This window comes from Pelodiscus sinensis, chromosome 10, assembly GCF_052426305.1.
Source record: "Pelodiscus sinensis isolate ZL-2025 chromosome 10, ASM5242630v1, whole genome shotgun sequence".
NCBI lineage: Eukaryota > Metazoa > Chordata > Testudines > Trionychidae > Pelodiscus > Pelodiscus sinensis.
This window is the reverse complement of record NC_143061.1, coordinates 50,730,229-50,753,209: the sequence shown is the minus strand read 5'-3', so window position 1 is coordinate 50,753,209 and position 22,981 is coordinate 50,730,229. Positions and strand designations below refer to the sequence as shown.

Here is a 22,981-nt window from a genome sequence, read left to right as displayed (position 1 = left end):
AGCAGCGGCTGAATCCGGGACAGCTGGGGTGCTGCTGGGTTGGTCCCGCAGCCCCGAGGGGCAGCGCTACTGGACCTACCTGGCAGCACTCCAGCTGTTATGCCCCCGGCTTCCCCGATTGAGCGCTGGTCAGTTTTAGCAGCGGCTGAATCAGGGAAGCTGGGGGCAGAGCAGCTCCAATGGTCCGGCTGCCCGGAGCACTTTCGGGTTCCTGATGGTGCCGGACCATCAGGAGTGCCGGACCGTCAGATGCCGAACCATCGGAGTTTTACTATAACATTCCTAAAACCAGCATGAAGAGTGTATGACTTTAGTTAATGTTGTAACATACCCTGATGTTTGTACACTGTACATCATCTAGATTTTCCCTCCCTTTGACTCCACCATCCTTCTTGTCTCTTGTGCTACTAATCTCAATGCTATCCTCAAACTTTTTATTACTGTATCTAGTCTTTTACTAATCCTATACCTTTCTGTTTTCATATTAAAACCTAAAACCTGTTTACCCTTTACTATCCTAATTATTAAACACATTGTCCATGCCCATTATTTTTCACCTTGATTATATGAATCTTCCCACCTATACAGGCTCCTATACAGCTAGACCATGTTTTGCAGGTTTTCAAAAATATTCCACGGCTTATTTTATTCCACAATACACCAAGTACATTGCTTTTACCCGTGTAATACCATATTGAAAATATCCACTTATCTTCTTTATATGTATAGGTATCTTGCAGATAAATACAAAAGCATTTCGGAAAAGGAATTTAAAGTTTATTTTTCCCAATTCAGTGGTCAGATCACAAAAGTCCCTCTGGAGAATCCAGTCCAAAGAGATCTAGAATATTATCTCTTTTAGACAAATAATTTTCAAGCTGTCAGTATTTTAGGAGATTGGAGTCTCTTGGCATCAAAGAGGGATTCAGTGGAACTAGGAGACTGAATATTGTACGCTCAACTAAAAAAAACAAGCTTTAGTAGTGCTGTTTGCATTTGGTGTAAATGCATAAAAAACCCTCTCACTTATTAGTCACCTAGAAAAAAAAAGCTTGTGTTTTACCCTTGTTAAAAAATTCTGTCAACCTTTTCTTTAAACACTTCTAGCAACCTGTACTTTGGAGCAGACATGAAATATGGCAGCAGGCGGCCTTTCTATGAGATATGCTTTTTGCTGTCTTTATGAAAAACATCCTAATTTGAACATTATAAGCCTTTAAAAGCAGTAGTTCACACATGCTCAGGTGAGACTCTAGATCTTAGCACCTAAAAAAAACTTCAAAGATTCTGCCCTCGCCTAACAGTCAGGCTCCTAACAGCACGTGCATAGTCTGGTCTATCTCTACAGAGCTACTGAATGTGCTACATTCACAGTGTACAGGGGCAAAGCTGGCTTTCCCCCTATAATGAGTGCTCCATCTACTCCAACTACCTCTACTGGATTCTTGATGTGCCTTCACCACCACAAAGGCAGTCAGCTCTAGGTAATGGGAAAGAGGAAGTTGCTGGCAGGGAGGGAAAGTAGCATATTGACACAAGGAGTTTGGTGATACAGGAACTGGAGGGGGAAGATGATGAACTTCAGCTAGGAGACTAGACAGGAGGATATAAGGGGCTGATCCAGTCAGGGAAACAGGAGGAAACAGAGACACAGTTGGCTGGGAAAAGTAGTAATTAATGAACATCTTTAATAAGGAGACTGGGACTAGGAACCAGTGGAATGGGAAGAGCGACAGATCAGACAAAAAGCTGAAGTTCAGGTAAAGAACTGGGACTGACTGGGCGAAACAACTAGCAGGGAAGATAAATTAGATGAGAAGCCCAAGAAGGGAGATTAGAACCAGAAAATAGCAGAAAAAGACACACTGAATGAGGAACCCAGATGGAAAGTCTAGAACTGGCTGGGCAAGGAGATTAGGATTGACTAGGTGACAATGGAAGTAGAGCAAGAGCCAGGGGTAAGAGAAGAGACATGACTAGGACAGGTAGGAAAAGATGTGGTCAAAAGAATGGGCAGAAGAGTCTGTGTCTGCAAGAGCACATTCCCTCAGAGCCTAAAATGGAAACCAAGAAACCCATGCATATTCTGCTATCCCAAATATCTGTGAAGTTCAGTAACAAGGCGAGTGTCTCATCCATTCCCTTGTTCTGGTCCACAGAAGAACACACTATCATGGCTGTCAGCTGATTCATCTGGTAGAATGCTGTGTAGGGGGGATCTAAAAGCTCCAACCCTACTGACCTGTGTACGTGTCAATATGATGGAATTTTTTTCTTTTAAAACACCCTGCGAAATTATTCTACTTGAAAGGTACGATAAAATAACATTGTTGAAAAATAGTACGTGATCACATAATTAAAGGCTATATCATGATGTGCACACACACACACACACACACACACACACACACACACACACACACGGGGGTCAAATTAAGGTTGCACTATTTTGGCTCAAACTAGTAATCCTAATTAATTAATAAAAGCAAGCCAAAATAAACCATTCAACCTGACCTAAAAGTGTTCACACTGCTTTTTCAAAATATTTGCTATTTTTTAAAATCACATCTTACATTAAATTGTTTGAACTGTCTCATACAGAGAAATCCTAACTATTCATGCTAAATCTTATTACCTGATTTGACATAGTCCCTGCAAAATGTAACAAATCTTATTCCCAACAGCGTTGCCATTATGGACATATTAAACACCCATTAAGTTTCACTTCTATCATACAGGATGTCCCCGCTATAAGTTGCCCTGGTATACGTCCATTCCACACTAAAGCTGTTGACACTTGTAGGAACTGACGCATTGTAAGTCCTTCCCCCTTCCCTGCTCTTCAGTCGCACGCAAAAAAAACAACCAACCAACCAAACAAAAAAAAAGAATTTGAGCAAATGGAAGTCAGCTTGGGAAAAAAATTCCCCGCTTTAAGTTGTTCCGCTATAGGTCCAAGTTTTTGGAACATATCTTGGACTTATAGCGATGATGGCCTGTAAATACTTGGGATGGCGCTCTGCTTTGGCCAAATAGAAAATGATGGTAGTGCTCCTACAGCACAGCCTCTTGCCCAACAGGCCAATTACTGAGTTGAGACAAACTTCCTGCTTTCTTCTACTGCTGCAGAACTCAGTGACCCAGAACAACACCTTTTTCAACTGCTCTTATTAAGAAGGGAGAAGACAGGAGCTAAAAGAACCCCTTTTTCTTGAAATCTGTCCCAGGAAGCCAGAAAGGAGAGGCTGAAGAAGGTTCTAGGCCCGTGGTATCCAACCAGTTCTGAAACAGTAGTCATAGTGGCTACTGCAATAGCCAACTAGCCACATTCAACTGGCCAAATAGCCACATGTGGCTAGTGTGTTGGACACTATGGTTCAAAGCAGAAGCTCTACAGTAAAGCATAGAAAGTGGAATTACTATTTGTGTTGTTGTTGTAGTGCCCAGAAGCCTCAAGCTATAGACCAGGACAGCACTGTTTACAAAGATCATGACAAATTTCTCTGCCCTAAACAGGTTACAATCAAAGCATATGAAGATAAAACTCTTAAGTATACAATAGTTTTATGCTTAAAAAAAAACAAGGTTTTTAAAATCCTCAATTATTTATTAAACAAATTGCACTTTTTGAAAAAAGGTACATTTTCTGCAATTTTTCACATATCAAGTAAGACAGTGGTCCTTGAAAATGAAAAGTTTACACTTCTACTGTAACTAACCACAATCTGGATGATCTATTTCCAGCTTGTAAGGAGGAGTCCCTTTTCCCTTCCTTGCTTCAATAGCCACATCTATGCTAGAAAATTTTTGCTGGTACAGTAATGCTGTTATAGGTATGATTTTTGTTGCACCATTTACATTATTGCACGTGAACATTATCATACTAAAGAAACTAACTGAAACAATCTTGGAACTGCTGTCGTAAGAACTCATGGAAGATGAGAGAGACCTCATTGGACCAGAGAAGGGCGAAATACATATCTTTAAAAAGGGTACAAAAAGGACCCAAGGAATTATAGACCAGCCAGTCTAACTTCACTATCTAGAAAGATACTGGAACAAATTATTAAACAATCAATTTGTAAGCATGCAGAAGATTAGATGAGTATAATAGCCAATATGAATTTGCCAAACATACATAACTTCTTTCTTTGATAGGGTTAGTGACTTTGTGGATAGTGAGGAAGCTGTAGACCCAATAGGTCTTCATTTAAACAAAGCTTCCAACACATATCACCACCATGAGCAAACTAGAGAGATGTGCCTAGACAAAGATAGTATAAAATGGGTGCACAATTGGTTGAGTGGGGAGTGGGTGGAAATCACACACAGAGTAGCCATTGGTGGTTAAACTGTCAAACTGGGAAGATATATGTGGGGCGTATTACATGCTGTTCAAAATTTTAATTCATGACTTAAATAGAATGGAGAGCATGTTAATTAAAATACGCAGATGAAACTAAGCTGAAAGGTGTTACAAGCACTTTGGAGAACAGGATCAGAATTCAAAACGAGCCTGACAAATAGAATAAATGGTCTGAATTCAACAAGATGCAATTCAATAAAGCCAAGTGCAAAATACACTTAAGCCATGTCTTCACTAAAAGGAAGATCAATGCTGCTGCGATCATATTCGAGTTCAATTTAGCAAGTCTAGCTAAGATTCTCAAAGTCAAACTCAGAAGGTGGAGTTCCTCCTGCTTCTGTGAGGTGTAAGGGAAGCCGACAGGAATGTTCGCTCCCGTTGGCTTCCTGCTGTGGGAATGGCAGGGAAACTCAAAACACCGTACATTGACTCCAACTATGTAACTAAAGTAGCTGGAGTTGCATATCTTGATCCAACATTCCCCTTTAGTGTAGGCCTAGCCTTAGGAAGGATAAGATCAAAGACAACTTGAAACTGAGGAACAGCTGAGTGGGCAGTAGTGCTGCTGAAGAGAATCTGGATCATAAACTGGATGCAGGTATAAAAAAGTTAATATTCTGGGACGTATTAAAAGGAACATTGAACATAAGACACCCAACACTGGTGAGGCCTGAATTGGAGTACCGTTGGGGTGCCACTTCACAATAATTTAAAAAAAAAAAAAGTGGACAAATTAAAGTCAAAAGGAGAGCAAAAAAAATGATGAAAAAGCTGAGAAAACCTGACCCATAAGGAAAGTAGGGATGTAAAATTCTGTTTAATTGGCTAATCAGTTAAGCATATTGTTTAACTGGTTAACCAGTTGGGGGGAAGGGAGTGCTCCCCCACTTGCCACTGGGCTAGAAGGCCCCCCCATGCCAGGCAAGAGATACTTTATCCCAGGGCAGAGCAGCCCTTGAACTGCCAGTACCCCACTGGAGGAAAGGGCTGCACCAGCCAGGATGCTAGAGCAGCTGCTGCCTGCAGCAGGCCAGGGCACCCCACAGAGGGGCTGCTCTGGCATCCCAGTCAGAGCAACCTCTGCCTGCAGGGCACCCAGGCCCACTGCGGACAGCAACTGATCTGGCCAGGATGCCAGAGAAGCCATTCCCTGTGGCAGATCCCATCCCTTCCCACAGCTGGAGCAGCCCCCTGCCCTTGGCAGGCAGGAATTGCTCCAGGCCCACCAATTAACCAGTTAAACCTTCAGATTCCTAGAGGAAAGGACTGGGCATGTTTAGTTTTGAGAAAAACCAAGAGTGGGAGGAGGGAGGGACATGATACCAGTCTTCCTAGAAGATAAAAAGGGTGTTTAATTGTTCTCTGTATCCAACAAGTATTAATTAGGGATTCAAGAGTTTAACTAGTTAGCAGTAAGTTACCATTTATCAGTTTCTGTTACCAGTTAAAATCTGCTACAGTCCCACTTACCAGCGTCATGCCCAAGCCACCTTCTTGATGCCCAGAGCTCTGCTGCCACCACTGCCTGGTCTGCTGATGCAGAGTCGCTCCAGGCTGCATTGCAGGAGTGCCTCCAGATTGCTTACAGGCTCCACAACTGGCTGCCAGCCCCACTCTCGGGAAGCTGGCTGCCCTATGCTGCGGGCTCTGCAGCCAGCAGCTCCCAGCACATGCCAGCTCACTGGGAGCCTACCAGCCGCAGAACCCGCAGCACAGAATAGCCAGCATCCCAGGAGTGGGGCCAACAAGAGACATCCCAGGAGCAGCCGCAGGGGCACCCCTCCTGCATTCTTCCCTCCCTAATCCCTCTTACATCCCCTGGTAAAACTGTTAGCCATGTAGCTAATAGAATTCTTAACAGTTATACAGCTACTCTTCTTGATAGAGTTATCTAAAATAATTATACCTTGCTGCAAATTAAGACAATTGCTTCTAGGGATGTAAAATAATCTAACTCTAACCATAGTTAAGCACTGGAAAAGGCTTTTAAGGGAGGTCATAGAATCAGTCAGTGTCTAACTTGTGCTTAAAAATCTCCAAACACTTGTCAGGGATGTTCTACTTAGGGCATATTTGGTCCTGTATGAGCACAGCAGGCAGGAATAGATGACAACCCTACATTTCTATGACTGTATGTAAGTAAAAGCTTGAGTGTAGGCGCAGTTACTGACAAACACTTGGGTAGAAAAAGGTTAAATGTATTGGGTTGTTCCCACTCATGTTTTAGTATGGTTTCTGCTATGGCATTCAAGGAGACACCTTTTTTATTTCTGAGAAAATCGTGCAGATGGGCAATATTACCTCATTTGATTTGGAGGCTAAGATCCATTCTTCCCTGTTTTTTCACATTTTCATACTGGGGAAAAGAATATTTCCTGCATCTTGTTCTCTGAATCTCCTGCCTGGGAATCTTGTTTCTGTCCTCCATAGGGATCTGTGCTCTCTCAAGATTTAGACTTGTACTTTCAGCAACATTTGAAATATTTTTCTTTTCATATTCTAGAAAAGTCAAGAGATCAGAAAGATAAATAGATGTCCTTTTTTGTCCATCAGTTTCTCTGATTTAGGCAGAAAACAAGTTCACCTGACCTGATCTTCTGAAAGACTGAACACTTGGGATGTAAAATCCTATTTAATTAGTTAACTGGTTAAACATTAGGTTTATCTGACTAAACAGGGGTAGGCTGGGGGGGGGGGGGGGAGAGACCTGTGGCGGGCTGCTCTAGCCCCCTCCAGTTAACCATTCACATCTCTTTTGAATACTACAGTCAAATGTATAAGCCTTAAAAACACACACATGAAAATCCCAGGTGGCGTTTCACAGAAAAAGGCTTTTTTCCAATTGTACCAGTATGACATCTCTAAGTGACTGGTGACAGCAATTTTTCAAATCTGTAACATTTATTCCACATGTAATTTACTTTAATTATCAGAAATTAATTTAATTCTTAATTAAGACTTTTTCTTCTTGAATGTCAGCACCATCTCACTTCTCCTCTGCATCTTCTGCTGAAAGGACCCAGTCCTGCCAATACTGCAGTCTTTCATAAGTACACTCACTTTGTCCACCCTAAATGCTTAAATCATTTTCAGTACCTGTTTGGAGGCTGAAATCCACTGTCAGCAACAGTTCAGTTCCCTAAGGTTTGAGAACTTTATACTGCTCAGTTGACCTTTCTTTGTAAGGAACAGATTAGAAGTAATTCCCCATGGGTTAAAAAATAGTTTTGCTTCTTTTTTAAAGCAAATGAAGGGTTTCTGGAAACACCAATTATAACCACCAGGACTAGACACGGCAAATCTGGATTCAATATCTATCTCTGCCACAAACTGCCAGTGTACATTATATCAAGTGACAAATCTAAGGAACTCTCCTAGATTGAGGTGTCATCAAAGAAGGTTTTAGAACAAACTGATAAAACTAAATGGCAATTAAGTCACCAGGACCAGTTTGCATTCACCCAAGAGTTCTGAAACAACTCAAATGTGAAATTGTGTAACTTAACTGTGGTCTGTAACCCATCCTTTAAATTATCTTCTGTACCAAATAACTGGAGGATAGCTAATGCAATGCCAATTTTTAAAAAGGATCTATAGGTGATACTGGCAATTACAGGCCAGTAAGTCTAACCGAGTACCGAGAAAAATTGGAAACTATAGTAAAGAACAGAATTGTCAAATACATAGATGAACATAATTTGTTGGGGAAAAGTCAACATAGTTTCTGTAAAGGGAAAACAGGTTTCACCAGAGTTCTTTGAGGGGGTCAACAAGCATGAAGACAAGGGGGATCCAGTGGATATAGTGTAGTTAGATTTTCAGAAAGCCTTTGACAAGGACTCTCACTAAAGGCTCTTAAAGAAAGTAAGATGTCATGGCATAAGAGGGAAGGTCCTCTCAGACTGATAACTGGTTACAGGTGTGTGTACTGGGACCAATCCTATTCAACTTATTCATAAATGATCTGGAAAAAAGAGTAAACAGTGAGGTGGCAAAATTTACAGATGACTGTAAACTGCTCAAAATAGTTAAGTCCAAAGCAGACTGTGAAGGGTTTCAAAAGAATCTCTCAAAACTAGGTGACTACGCAACAAAATGGCAGATTAATTTTAATGTTGATAAATGCAAAGTAATACATATTGGAAAACATAATCCCAACTATACATATAAAAGGATGGGGACCAAATTAGCTGTTACCACTCAAAAAAAAATATCTTGGAATCATTGTGGATAGTTCTCTGAAAACATCCACTTAGTGTGCAGAAGCAGTCAAAAAAGCAAACAGAATGTTAGGAATAATTAAAAAGGGGATAGAGAACATCTTACTGCCTCTTAATAAATCCCTGGTACGCCTACACTGTGAACAGCAGATGTGGTTGCCTCATCTCTAAAAAGACACCTTGGAATTGGAAAAACTTTAGAAAAGGGCAACAAAAATTAAGGGTATGGAACAGCAGCCATATGAGGAGAGATTAATAAGACTGGGACTTTTCATCTAAGAAAACAGAAGACTAAGGGAGGGGGATATGATAGAGCAGGGGTGGTCAACCCATTACAGGCAAAGAGCTAAAATAATTGTGCGATAGTGCAAAGAGACGGAGGAAAAAGTTGTCAAGGAAAAAAAAAAGGATACCGGTGCTTTAAAAAACCCTCGGGTTGGCTTTTTGGCCACATCAGGCTCCTGTAGGCTAGTGCCATTTTACTTCATTGTGCCAGATGGCTCCCCGGCACCCAGAGAGCACAAGGAACCGGGGACCTTTTCTAGGTCTATAAAAACATGGCTGGTGTGGATCAAGTAAATCGGAAAAGATTATTTTACTTGCTCCCATTACAAGAATTACAGGTCACCTAATTAAAAATGTTTTAAAACAAACATGGGAAGTATTTCTTTACACAATGCACACAACCTGTGGAACTCCTTGCCAGAGATTGTTGTGAAGACCGGGTCTTTAATAGGGTTCAAAAAACTGCTAGCTAAATTAATGGAGGATAGGTTCATCAGTGGCTATTAGCCAGGATGTGCAAGAATGGTGTCCCTAGCCTTTGTTTGTCAGGGGCTAGGAATGGGTGACAGGGATGATTACCTATTCTGTTCATTCCCTCTGGGACACCTAGCAGTGGCCACTGACAAAAGACAGAATATCGGGGTGAGATGGATCCTTGGTTTGACCCACTATGGCCATTCTTATGTGAATAATCAATCTTGTGTTTCATTTCCCTTTTTGTTAAAAAATTAGAAAAGGTTCAGAAAGAGCTACAAGAAATAAATGAGGTCTGAAAAACCTACTTTACAGTGAGAAACTTTAGATGTTCGATTTATTTTGCTTAGCAAAGTAGAGGTAAAGAGGTAATTAAATCAGTCTGTAAGTACCTATATGGATAAGATATTTCTGAAAAATGTCCATTTAATCCAGCAGCAACCATCATAATGAGTTATAGTGGTTAGAGATTGAAATTAGACATTTTTCAATTGTACACAAAGCAGGACAAGGTGGATAAGGTGACATCTGTTGGTGAAAAACAAGCTTTACAAGGCTCCTCTGTAGGAATAAAGTGCACATTTTTAACAGTGAGAACAAGTATTCAATGGAACAACTTTCCAAAGTATGTGGTAGAGGTCTCCATCATTTATTTTTTTTAAAAGTAAAAAAATAAAGCAGAATCACCAGTCTGAGGTGGTAAAAAAAATGTTGATTGGGTAGTCAAAAGTTTGCTAAATACAACGGATCAACAATTCAAGAGGATGTGTACTTTTTAGATTCAGAACATGTACATGTAATGAAGAGTGCAAGAGTCAAAATCACATTATATGATATAAACACCACCAGAGGCTCTTGAACTCTAAGAATATGTCTGAACAGTCAAGAAGAACGCAGGGCTGGCCCATGCCAATCAACTTGGGCTGATAGGGTTCTGACTTCAAAGTTGATTCATTGCTGCATACACTTCCAAGCTCACACCTGAAGTCTAGGACCTTGCCATTCTTTGTCAATTCTACAGGGAGGTGTCATTTGTCCCAGGAGTTATCACATTAGGGTTCCTGAAATTCAGGAAAATTCCCTGATTTCAGGAAAAGGAATGCCATTAGCAGGTGAATCAGTCTGCAACCAGAAAGGAAATGATCCATGGTACCCAGTGTTGAGACTAGGGATGTTAGATAATGTTTATTTTAGTAACTGTGTAGCTGCAAAAATGTTTACCAGTTACACGGTTACTAAAATACTACCTGGGTGCAGGGCCAGCAGCCAGTGAGCTCCTAACCCCTGGGAAACACCCTACCAACCTACACCGCTGCCTCTGTATCAGAGGCAGTAGTGCAGGGTAGCAGGCAGAGCTGGTCCACAAAGGGAGCTGGTTTAAAATCGGCTTCCCACTCAGACTGGCCCTTGCCTGCCACCCTACACAACTACCTCTAAACACAATCCATGCTGCTGCCTTTCTATTAGAGGCAGTAGCATGGAGGTGGCTCTCCAGGAGCTAGTGATCACGGGGAGTGGACTTTTAAGCCCATTCCCCATGGGCATCGGCTACCGCCTCCCCTTCCCTTGCTGTGTCTGATCCAGAGGCAGGGGTACTCATTTTGATTAACCAATAGGCCTAGGCAACACACAACCTCCTCCCCCCACTGCTGCTGCTTCTGTATCAGAGGCAGTAAGCAGGAGGAAATGGGAGCCGGTGCCCATCTTTTAAGCCAACTCCCCACAAGCACCGGATCCCCTGGAGCTCACACCCCTCTCCACGGACAGGTGCTGCTGCCGCCCCATGCTGCTGCCGCCCCATGCTGCTGCCGCTGATACAGTGACAGCGGTTTAGCATGGCAAAGGGCTCCCAAGGAGCAGGGCCGGGAGCACACTGGCTGCCTGCCCTGCCCTTGGGGACTATTGAATAGTTGTGTAACTGCTAAAATGTAATGTGATTACACAATTATTCAAGTACATGATATCTAACATCCCTAGTAAAAAAAGATGTTTAAAAATAGACTGCATGAAGGTCTCAAAAATACAGCCTTTACGCAACTCCTGACTTTGTTAAGCAGTCAAACATCTAAAGGGGGCCTTTTCTATAATTCCATCTTTAACAGTTTTGGTATGTTGGCTAAACACTTTTGAAAAGAAAAGTGCATTCTTTTCCATTAGGGAAAATTTAATACTCCTATCACAAACAAAGGCCATGATTCTGTAAGTCACTTCATGCAGACAGACCCGTGCCCATGTGTAGAGTCCTATTCAAGAGTCTCCTCTATGGAGTTAATGGAAGGCCAGAATCATTTCCATAGTGTACACATTTAGCACAAGAAATATTGGTGCTACACTTAAGGTGTTTCTATAGCAATTTCCAAAGATGCTTTTCTTTACAAAAGACTGCAGCATTCATTTTTAGAAAAGATGCAGCAGGAGTCTGCAGAGAAAGACATCACAGGGATGGATTTTTCACAACAATCAATTACAAATGAATTACTATCCGCAGAGCAATGCAACTACCCAACCTGTATAGAAGTAATTTTCACATAAACTTTTAAAATTAAGTGGCAATTCTCCCCCTCCCCAAACAGAAGTCAAGCCTTATGAGTAGTGAAGTTAGCAGGTACATCACAGAAGTTTCACATTAATATTAGCAGTCTTTATTAGAAAGACAATACCACCACATAGGAACCTCCATCTTCTCACAGAGCACATGTACTAACCTGCAGTTCAATCTCAGCCTACGTCTATGCTACCACAAAAAGTCAACTTAAGGTACGCAACTCCAACTACACAAATAACATAGTTGGAGTCGATTTATCTTAGATTAAGTTAAAATGAAGCTCACACTTTCTACTAGGTTATCTAATGCTGTTCTAAGAAACTGTAGAAGACAATAGTAAAAACATTCAAGCCTACCTAGTACACTAGCAGTGTTCCCATCATTCTTACTATTGATGGAGCCGCATCACTGCTAGGGCAAGAACTGCTAGTGTGTGGATTAGGTTTTGTGGGATAATCACTAGTGGGACAGTGTTTCACAGTTTTTAATCCCTGAATGCTATGTTCCCATAGGCAGGGAATACCACAGAAGAGAAAACTGATCACAGCACATTGGTGGGCTAATTAACCAACATATGTCAGAGCTTTAATAATAAAGCAACGTTGATTAACTCCAGGAACAAATGCATTGTCTTCATCATTAACCGATACTGCAGGTATCTGCCTGTCCCTACTGAAGGACCAGAATTAAAAACTTCTTTCATAATCTATGTCAGATGAGCGAGGAGGTAAAATATTACACCGGGGTCGGCATCCTTTCAGAAGTGGTGTGCCAAGATTTAACTTATTCACAGATCTGTGTGGGGTCAGAACAGGCTGGGTACAGTGACCATACTTTCTGAACCATCTGCAGCTATGGAGAATTTAAAGTATGAAACAGATTAAGTGTTTTAACTTTCTCATGTTAGTTTATCAAACTTCATTTCAAATAAAGTAAAATATTACCGTATTTTCTGGCGTATAAGACGACTTTTTATACTAAAAAACATCCCCCAAAAATCGGGGGTCGTCTTATACGCCGGGTATAAACTTACAGGCAGTCCCCGACTTGCAGGTATGAACGGGGCTTTTCTCGCCCCGGAGGACATGGACTGCGGGACCTCGTGGTCCCGCCGCCCGTGTACTCCGGGGCGAGAAAAGCTGCTCTGCGTCTCCCTGGTCTGCAGACCAAGAAGACGCGAAGCAAAGCCGCGGCTCCGGCAGCGGGGCAGCCCAGGCGCGCCTGGGCTGCCCCACTGCCCGAGCCCCTCCGCGGCTTTGCAAAGTCTCAGGGGAAGCCGGCAGCGGGGCAGCCCAGACGCGCCGCGGCTGTCCCGCTGCCGGCGTCCTCAGAGGCTTTGCTCCCAGTGTCCCTGGTCTGCTGGAGATGGTCCCCAAAAGACCAGGGGCACCGGGAGCAAAGCTGCAGCCGCGGCGCGGTGCCGCGCCTCTGAGGCTTTGCCAGAGCAAAGCCTCAGAGGCGCGGCACCCCGCTGCTGCTGCGGCTTTGCTCCCCGTGTCCCTGGTCTGCGGGGGGGGGGGGGGGGGGCGCAGCTAGTGCGCCCCCCCCCCCTCCCCCCAGCAGACCAGGCTTTTGTTGTGGACCCTGGGGCAGAGCAGCTGGGGTGCTGCCGGTTGGCCTCTTAAGGGGGGGGGGGGGGTAGTCTTATACGGCGAGTATAGGCGAAAACCTATGTTTTAACTAGAAAATTAGGGGGTCGTCTTATACGCCCAGTCACCTTATACGCCGGAAAATACGGTATGTCCAGCACAAAAGGTTTCAATGTTTTCTTTATATATGGCAGTGGTAGGGAACCTTTTTTGGGCCAGGGTTCACTGACCCACAGAAAAATCAGTTAGGAAGCACACAAGTGAGAAGCAAAAAACAAACAAAAAAACCAAAACCAAACCAAACCAAACAAAAAAAACTCCTCCAAAAAACCCCAATCCTCATTGATGTGGACCCCCAACTGAGACATCTCACTCCTCTAGTGCCCCAGCCTCATAAGGTGAGAGGAAGGGCTGAGGTTCAGGGTTTCCCATAGGCCAAATTTACTTTTCTGGGGTTCTGGAGTTAGGACAGGGGTAGGGACAAAAATGAGGGGTTCAGTGTGCAAGACAGGGCTGCTAGCATGTAGGATAGGGATGGGATGCAGCATCTGGGAGTGAGATCAGGTGTAGAAGGGGAAGAGGTTGTGTGGTCTGTGTGGGAGGAAAGGCGCAGAAGCAGGCTGAGAGTAGAGGGTCTGGCCAGGTGGAAGGAGCAAGAGTAAGGGAAGGTGCCGTGTGTGGCCAAGAGAGAGGATGCAGACGCAACAGTGAATGCAAGAGCAGGGTGGAGATAGGGTGTCTGGACAGGAGGGAGGCTGGTATTCTAAATAATATAATTTAAATTATGGCTTTTAAATTAAAGATGCCATACAACTTTAAATGTTCTTCAGCATGCATTTAGATAGTCCTTAACATCCTTAATGTGTTCTATCCGACTATCCAATAAGCAAATGCTTATCGGACAGTCGAGTTGACTAGTCGATTTCCCCCCCCTTCCCACTACCTCTATCAGATAAGAGGGAGCAAAGGGGGAGGGAGGGGAAGAATACTTCAAAGCAGCAGCGCCGCACAGCTGAGCCCGGGATCAGTTGGGGAGGCCCCTGCTGACTACAGATTCTAAGGAAATACCGTTTGGATCCGACCCCGGGCTCTGCGCAGCATTTCAAAGCAGCAGCACCACATTGAGCCCGGGATCAGCAGGGTACTCTGAGTCCCCCACTGACCCTGGGCTCCATGAGGATGCTTCCGCTTTGAAGCACCTAAGGGCGCTTCCATTTTGAAATTCACAAGAGCCCCTGTTGGGGATTCTTGTACATTTCAAAGAGGGCATGTCCTCATGTAGCAGGACTTCCCGCTGGCCCCAGGCAGAGTTCCACATTCCTCCTTTGAAGTGTACAAGAACCGCAGAAGGCTCCATCAAAATTCCATCAACTATGCAACTAGTAAATTAACTGATACTTACCATCCTTAGAACACAGTTCACTAAGCTAGTCAAACTGACTACTTAGGGGTAATATATAGTGCTGCTTTCTCTGAAAGGTACAAATTATAGATAGTATAGATATAGTGAGCTAGTGTTAGACATGACTAAAAACTAGGGATGTGAATGGGTAACCACTTATCGGGTAAGCATCACTCTTATCACCTGTTAACCATTACCCAAGGGCAGCCTGCCACAGGTGGAGGGTTGCTCCAGGCTCACAGGGCTGCTGGCTACCAGCCCACAGGGGCTCAGAGTCAGCAGTCTTTATGGGGAGGAGGATTGTCGACTCCCAGGCCACAGCAGCAACATCCCCCCACTCCGCTGTTGCTTCCACGCCTCCCCATACAAGGATGTTGACTCCCTGCACAGGCTGGGAGCCAGCAGCCCCATGGGCTGGAGCAGCCACTGCCTGCGGCACAAAGGCCACTCCAGCACCACCACCACCAGCCTGCCAACCCTCATTTCATCAGTTAACCAGTTAAACTTAACGGTTAACCAATTAACTAATTAAATGAGATTTTACATCCCTACTAAAAACTGCTTTTAATGTGTAATATAGTCTTAATTTATGAATATTTAAAGAGAAATTCTAGTTTTTAAACTTCTATTCTGGCTCAAATTACTTCTAGAGTTTAGCCCATATGTGGGCTTCTCTAAATTTCCTTTCGCACAGCATGATGAGATAGATGTAGATAATCATTCTCACCTACAACTGAATGCTGCATTAATCCAGGAAAGAATGAACTGCTGCTGAGGTCCAAGAAATGTGTGTTGACAAGTTTCCAAGCACCAAATGATTATGTTTCTACACAACATTGCTTATGGCAATTTTGGGCCTGAAGTTTATTCTAATGGAATTTGGGTCTCCTTTGGATAAAACATTTGATTTCTAAAACACCTGATCAAAAAAACTTAACATTTCTCAAAAGATGAGTATTTGTAATACTTTCATAAAATAAGTTCATTTGTCCATACTGTATTTACATCAATACTGGATTTCAAACACCTTCAAAATTAGGACTGATACATAAAAGGGTATTTCTAGGAGAGTATGATTTTTTGTAAACATCTAACAATAAATTAGCCAATTTTCAGGATCAGTTATTGTTGTTCCAAGTCACAGTTTACGGATAGGCAAATCTGAATTATTGATGCAAGGACAAAAGAGACAGACTAAGATAAACCCACAGAGAGTAAAAATGAAACAAAAGCCTATTTGTCACACTGGAAAACTCAAGCAATTATATTGTACAACCATAAGAAATAGAAAGAATGCATTGCTATTTTATTAAATGCTAAATCCAAACCCCAAAATTTTATTTATGTATTTCACGTACTCCAATACTGCTCAGTGACTAAATTTAAAATTTATTAAACAGCATCAAATGATACAAAGACAGTAACTGATGCTTCTTCATTTCTCACTCTCATAACTACGACCACTTCTGTCTAATGATGTAATGACTTTTAAAAAGCAAGGTAAGACCAGTCAATATTCAGGGAGAACAGGAACCAGACTGGGGCTGAAAAGAGCACAAAAAGCTATTCAAATATTTAAATAAGATTTAACTTAATCACCTTAAATAAACTTCAACAATGAGGTATTTAAGTACTAAAACAGCGGTTGTTAAACAAGAATGCCCAGATCCCAGCTTGTAGGGGTGCTGCCGAGGGCCAGCATTACATTTGCCAGAGTTCACGGTAGAAAAACTAAGCCCCACCACCTGTGGCTGAAGCCAAAGCCGAGCAATCTAGCTTTGCAGGAACCCCTGTGGCATCCAGACCAGACAACTGCCCTGCTTGCTACCTCCTAACACCAATTCTGGCTTTAATATCTAGAAAACCAGTTATTGTGGGCAGTTGCATGGTGGAGCATTTATAATATGGGGAGAGGGGACTCAAAGAAAAAGTTTGAGAACCCTGTATTAAAAGACATTAAAATAGATTAACTCCATAAATAACTGTTATTATACAGATATTTCCCTGCAGATACTCTAACCTGATTTGTTTTAAGCAAAACTGTTAACCAAAAAAATGCTTTTTTGTTTTAAATTTAGCTCCCAGAACATGGGAAAGAAGTTCCACACATTCTAGTCCACACCAAACAGTTAAGCAAGCAGATTCATCCTGGGTTTTTTTAATGATTTAAAAAGCTTTTAAAAAAAAGAATGTATTCTGTACAGTGAAATGTACTGATGAGAACATTACATTTTTTTCCTTTAGAGAACCACGAGTCCATGATATAATACTAACAAGCTCTTATTAATACATTACAGGTGAGATATGTTTTACGTGGCTCAACTTCTGTTGATGAAAGACAGGCTTACTAGCCACATAGAGCTCTTCAAATCTGGGAAGTACTCCCACTTCACAGCAAAATGTTAAGATGCTATTTCAACCTGCAGCCCAACCAGCACTGAACTGCAACCCATGTGACATCCTCATAGCCAGGGCTCGACAAATACACTCGTCCGCTCACCCATGGCGAGTAGATTTTACCAGCTGGCGAGTGCAGGGGCGGACTGGCCCGGTGGGCCGTTGTGACGGGCTGGCCAAAGCCAACACTATGGGCGGCGCGGTCCCATCTGATCCGCCGGCCGGTGGAGGAGCAGAGCGCCACCGGGAAGGGGGAAGTGCAGCGATTCTCAGCGCCGGGCTGCCTGCGTGCAGCTCTGGCACAAGGAGGCGGGGCGCGAGCCAGAGGGCAGGACGCCGGCAGATGCCAGGATGCTGGCGTGACGTGGCGTCCTGATGTCACGGCCGGCAACTGCTGGATTAAAAAAGGCTCTGGCAATCCCGCAAAGTGGAAGGCAGAAGCCAGGTAGGGGAGGGGAGGGGAAGGGACTTGTGCTGTGCAGAAGGGAAGGGGCTTGTGCTGAGGGGAGGGGAGAAGGTCAGGAGAAGAAGAAGAAAGAGGAAGGCACCAAGGGACAGACAGGGGTGCAGGAGAGAAATGCCGGGGGCCAAGTGCAGACAGACAATGAGGAAAAGGGCAGGAGGGGAGGTGTCAGTGAGAGGGGGGACAGGGTGATGCTGGGAGAGGAGAGGGGAAGGGCATTGGGGGCTAGGGGGAAAGGGGGTGGTGCTGGGAGAAGGCTTGAAAGAAGGGGTGGGCACGAGGAAGGCGGGGATAGAGCAAGGCATGTGCGAGGGCACAGGGGCATGAGGGCAGAGGGTGGTGAGTATCAGGGAAAAAGAGGGCAAAGGGGATGGGGCAATAAGGGAAGGGGGAGGCACCAGGAAGGTGCAGGTGCCAGGGGATTCTGGGGGTGAAGCAGAAGGGCAGACACCTGCAGGGGAGGGACCAGCACCAGAGGAGAGAGGCAGGGCAGGTGTGTAGGGGGAGGTGTTAGGAGAGGGGATGAGGAGGGGTAGCTCACATGATCAGAGTGGGGCTACTGGAGGAGTGGGCACAGGGAGGAGAGAAGGGCTGGCAGAGGGGGGCAGGTCTCAGGAAGGCTGAGGGCAGTGAGAAGGGCAGGAGTCAGGACAGCAGAGGGGGGTGAGGGGTTGGGGGGCAGCAGGCACCAGGGGAGCTGATGGAGCAAGGGGAGGAGACATGGCAGCAGAGGGAAAAGGTAGAGGTTTATAAGGTATTTATTAATAACTTGGGAGATATTTATTAATAATTTATTAGTAATTACTGTTCTTATTCTTATTAGGAATTTATGCCATTAAAAAAACACTTGGTGGGGGTGGCGAGTCCTTTTTTTTCTAGTGAGTAAGGTTTTCCATAATTTGTCAAGCCCTGCTCATAGCCATACAGGTAGTGTTGGGTAAGACCCATAAAATACATTGGGGGCCACATATGGGTCCCACAATAGTAAACAGGTTGAGAACCACTAGTTTAGAATAAGTAGTTAGCACATATTGTAAGGCACTATTAAACATAGAATGGCCAGGCAGGCACAGACCAAAAGTGAATGATTGCTACAGCAACTGTTCAGCTAGGCACTGAAGAAGAGATAAACTGACCATTATTTATATTGTTAGTTTTAAAGCATAAAAGCTTCTATAAACTGTAGTACCACTTTGCATTTACACAGGGTTTTACAAACTTTAAATCATAACCATCTGAGCTAGTTATATTATTATACCTACCTGAGAAAAGGGGCAGTCACTCAAGGACATACAGTTTATTATTGTAGCATACCCAGGATTGAAACTCCTGGGTCCCAGATTGTGCTTGAATTGTTACAAAATGTGACAGGGTTGTTTTTTTTTAAATAAAGATTTTCATTCAGTAGGTTACAGGCTTTCCTTTTCATATGTATATGAGCCTAAAATATTCATCCCAGTCCTTGCTTCCCCTACCTCTCCAAAAACATGTGTTTCTGCTATAACATCAGACAATGTTTCATCTCATCCCTTCACCACTCTCAATCTGTCAATATGCATCCCCGTACTGTAACTTCAGGTCACAAATTAAAAAATGTTGCATACAACAATTTACGTTAAGGAATGTCTGATATTAGCCAAGATAAAGTTGAACAGCAGATGGACAGAAAGGAGACTATATGTGAGCATATGCTCTACAAACATTTTACCTACTATATATTATAGTTTGTCCGTCTATTTGTTCAAGAACTCCTCCTAAATGGGAAGAGCCAGGACCACTAAATTTGATAGACAGATTCCTCTTACCATAATTTCAAACAAGATAAGATTCTGGTTGTGCCAGTAAAATGGGGTGTGCCTTAAGGATGTTAATTGAATAGTCGATTAACCTCATGAATGCTTATTGGTTAGTTGACTATTCTATAGTCCCCCTATAGTCTACCAGAGGGAGCAGCGCAAGGTTGCCAGGTGGGAGCTGGTCCACAAGGGGAGCTCGTTTAAAAACCTTCCCCCTTGCGGATCGGCTGCCTGCCACCCTGCACTGCAGCAAACCCTGTCCGGGGGTGAGGTCTAAGCTCCCGGACCCAGTGCGAGCCTCCCTGGCTCCTAATACACTTTAAATGCACAGCTACAGCGGGGGTAAATTCCAGACCTGGTGCAAGCCAGGACTGAGCCATACTGCTGGCCAGCTGGCTAAAAAAAATTACTGCCGGATGGTAAGGGGAAGAAATGCGTGTAGTCTATAGCATTAACCAATAAGCTTTTGCTTATCGGTTAAATGATCAATCGACTAGACTATTACATCCCTAGTGCACCTGGAACTACATTGCTTCTCAGAAAAACATACAGAAAAGAAACAGTCACCAGACATGTGAAAAGGGCTGACTTAGGGCACACCTCCCTATGTCCAGGACTACCCCAGCCTTGAGCCTCCCACCCCCAGCACCTCTTAGAGAAGGGAGAGCTGAAGTTCCCACCCCTTAATTTATATGGGGACATTGCTGGCTGTTCCCCTTTGTCAGGAATCAGGGAGACAGTGCAGTTTGCTCCATTCCTCATTTTGGTTGGGTAATACAGGTGAGCTAACACTGCTGCAACACTGCACTTTAAGGCTGTGTCTAGGCTGGCCAGTTTTTCCGGAAAATCAGCCACTTTTCCGGGAAAACTTGCCAGCTGTCTACACTGGCTGCTTGAATTTCCGCAAGAACACCGACGATCTCATGTAAGATTGTCAGAGTTCTTGCAGAAATACTATGCTGCTCCTGTTCGGACAAAAGCCCTCTTGCGCAAATCATTTGCGCAAGAGGGCCAGTGTAGACAGCACAGTACTGTTTTGCACAAAAAAGCCCTGATGGCTAAAATGGCCATCGGGGCTTTTTTGCGCAAAAGCGCTTCTAGATTGGCACGGATGCTTTTCCGCAAAAAGTGCTTTTTTCTACCATTGCAATGCATTTGTTTAAACAAATTCATCAGAACCAGGAGAGCGATGACATTTTTGGGTGTAAAAACTTTTCCGTTAAAAGCATTTCCGGAAAATCATGCCAGTCTAGACGTAGCCTAAATGTAGTAAGGGCCCACCAGGCTCTTACTACATTTCAAGTGCAGAGCCACAGCAGGGTTAGCTTTCCATGGTGGTATGAGCTGGGACTCAACAGTGCTCTGCCTCACCTGCCCGCCCCCCTGCACCACAGAGACAGTGCTGGGGGAAGCCAGTTCCCCCCAGCACCAGCTCCTGCTTCCTCCCCCTCGCTGTCTCTGATACAGAGGCAGTGGAGGAGGGGGGAGCGAGTAGTTACTTAACTAGTCGCTTACATCCCTATTTAGGATCCAAGCAACACCAGGTAAATCTTCTAGTACACTATAAATTTCACAACTGGACAACTGCATACAGATTAGGATTAGGGAAATTAGTGTGTAGTCCAGTGTTTCTCTTCCCTTTCAAAAAAAATTATAAGTACCCCCAAAACGTATAGTTTTCAGAAACACACATTTTTTTTTCTACCATTGCAATGCATTTGTTTAAACAAATTCATCAGAACCAGGAGAGCGATGACATTTTTGGGTGTAAAAAGTACAAAAATAATAAAGCGCTGTAAAACTTAACACACAAGATTCAGTATTCTTCAAATTTTAGTTGTGTTGACGTACATCCCCCCCAAACTTCTCTCACGTACCCCAAGGGTATTCGTACCACTGGTTGAGAAACACTGGTCTAGTCAATTAATCGATAAGCAGGAGCTTATCTATTAGCACTATCGACTAGTTGCTTTCCCCCAGTTGCCACTCTGCATTGTAAAGCTCAGGGAAGCAGATATGTGAACACGCTCAGTCAGTCTCTGCTCTGCGGATCTCTTTTCATTCATCAGACCAGAATTTTCATTTTCAGAATGAAAGGAGACCCGCTATATTATGCATAGCTTTATAAGCTCAAAGAGTAAGAATACCATAAAGTTGAATTCTACACTACTCTGAGGTCTTGGTAACTAGGTAATTTCAGGTGTACTGAATACATACCAAAAATACATAAACAATTTTCATGGCAATAAAATAAAATCAATTTTGTTTGTGCTCTAACCCTCAAATATTTATTAGAATAGGAAAGGGGGGGAACAAAGTCATGTCAATATTTTGCTAAAAGTTAAAATCTTACCTGCTCTACTAATGCTAGATTAAAAGTGAACATTGCTAAAGTCCAATTTAATTACTGACGTTTACTTTTTGCACTAAACTTGGACAATGAAAATAAACTAGCAGCTTTCTTATGCCAGTTTCCATGTACTAGATATGGGGTGGGCAATCTATGGCACAAGTGCCATAAGTAACACGCGAGCCGGCACATGGGGTGGGAGCTCAACACTGCCCCAACTCCCCTGCACAGCAAGGAGCCAGTGCTGCTGCTTGAGCCTCCTAGCCAGCACAAAGCCACAGCACCAGCTCTGGGGGACAGGCAGAGAGGCTGCAAACTGGGCTGTATAGCAGTGGCCGGAGCTCTCCCCCCTTCTTCATCCTCCCCACTTCCCTGCAGCAGTAAGCCAGGGGAAGCAGGTGAGCTGCTGGTGGTGGGCACTTCGAGGCTCACCTGGGCAAGCTCCCCTGGCAACCAGGGGTTGTGCCACATGGGCTGCTCCTCTGGCAGTGGGCTGAGATCAGGGCAGGCGGCTGCTCCTGGGCGGCCAGGGCCACAAGGCTGCTCCTCCGGTAGTGGAGCAAGGGCACCCCGGCAATTCAGCTGCGGCCATGGGCAGCATGTGTGTGCTGGCTCGGCAGCAGGGTTGTGCTATAGCAGCCCAATGGGGGCTGCATGCCAGCCCAGCAGCAGGGATAGAGCTGCGGCAGCCTGGCTGCAGCAGCCTCAAAGGGGAAGCTCGTTTGGGGCTGTGGCAGTGGAGCCAGAGCAGCAAAGCAGGGACTGCAGCAACCCAGCTGGGGCTGTACGCTAGCCGGCAGTGGGGTCAGGGCTGCATGCTGCCATGAGCAGCAGTTATGGCAGCAGGGCCAGGGCAGCCGTGTCACTCAGCCAGCAGCGGAGCCGAATGAGCCAGCAGCAGGGAAGGGCAGCAGGCTGAGGGCACCAGTGGCAGGGGACCACAGTTATCTCTAAGTTGCATGGCTACGCAACCATGCAGCTATTTGCTGCACTCCATTCAGAAGTTCAATGCTCCTGCACAAGAAGGGAGCTCAGCTGATAGGCAGGGCAGGGCTAAACAGAGCAGTTCCCATAGCAGCTAATAAAAAGCAAGA

The 22,981-nt window shown here is 44.2% G+C and overlaps 1 protein-coding gene across 4 annotated transcripts in view; it reads right to left on the bottom strand.

Moving 5' to 3' along the window:
• WDR33 (WD repeat domain 33) overlaps positions 1–22,981 on the bottom strand; it is a 90,523-nt gene that overhangs the window by 64,858 nt on the left and 2,684 nt on the right. Inside the window, exon 2 of one of the 4 annotated variants that reach the window (XM_075937448.2) lies at positions 6,668–6,865. The exons of the other annotated variants lie outside the window; for them this stretch is intronic. The gene's annotated coding sequence lies outside the window, so the exon portion shown is untranslated. The remainder of the gene's footprint in view (positions 1–6,667; positions 6,866–22,981) is intronic. 4 annotated transcript variants of the gene reach the window in all.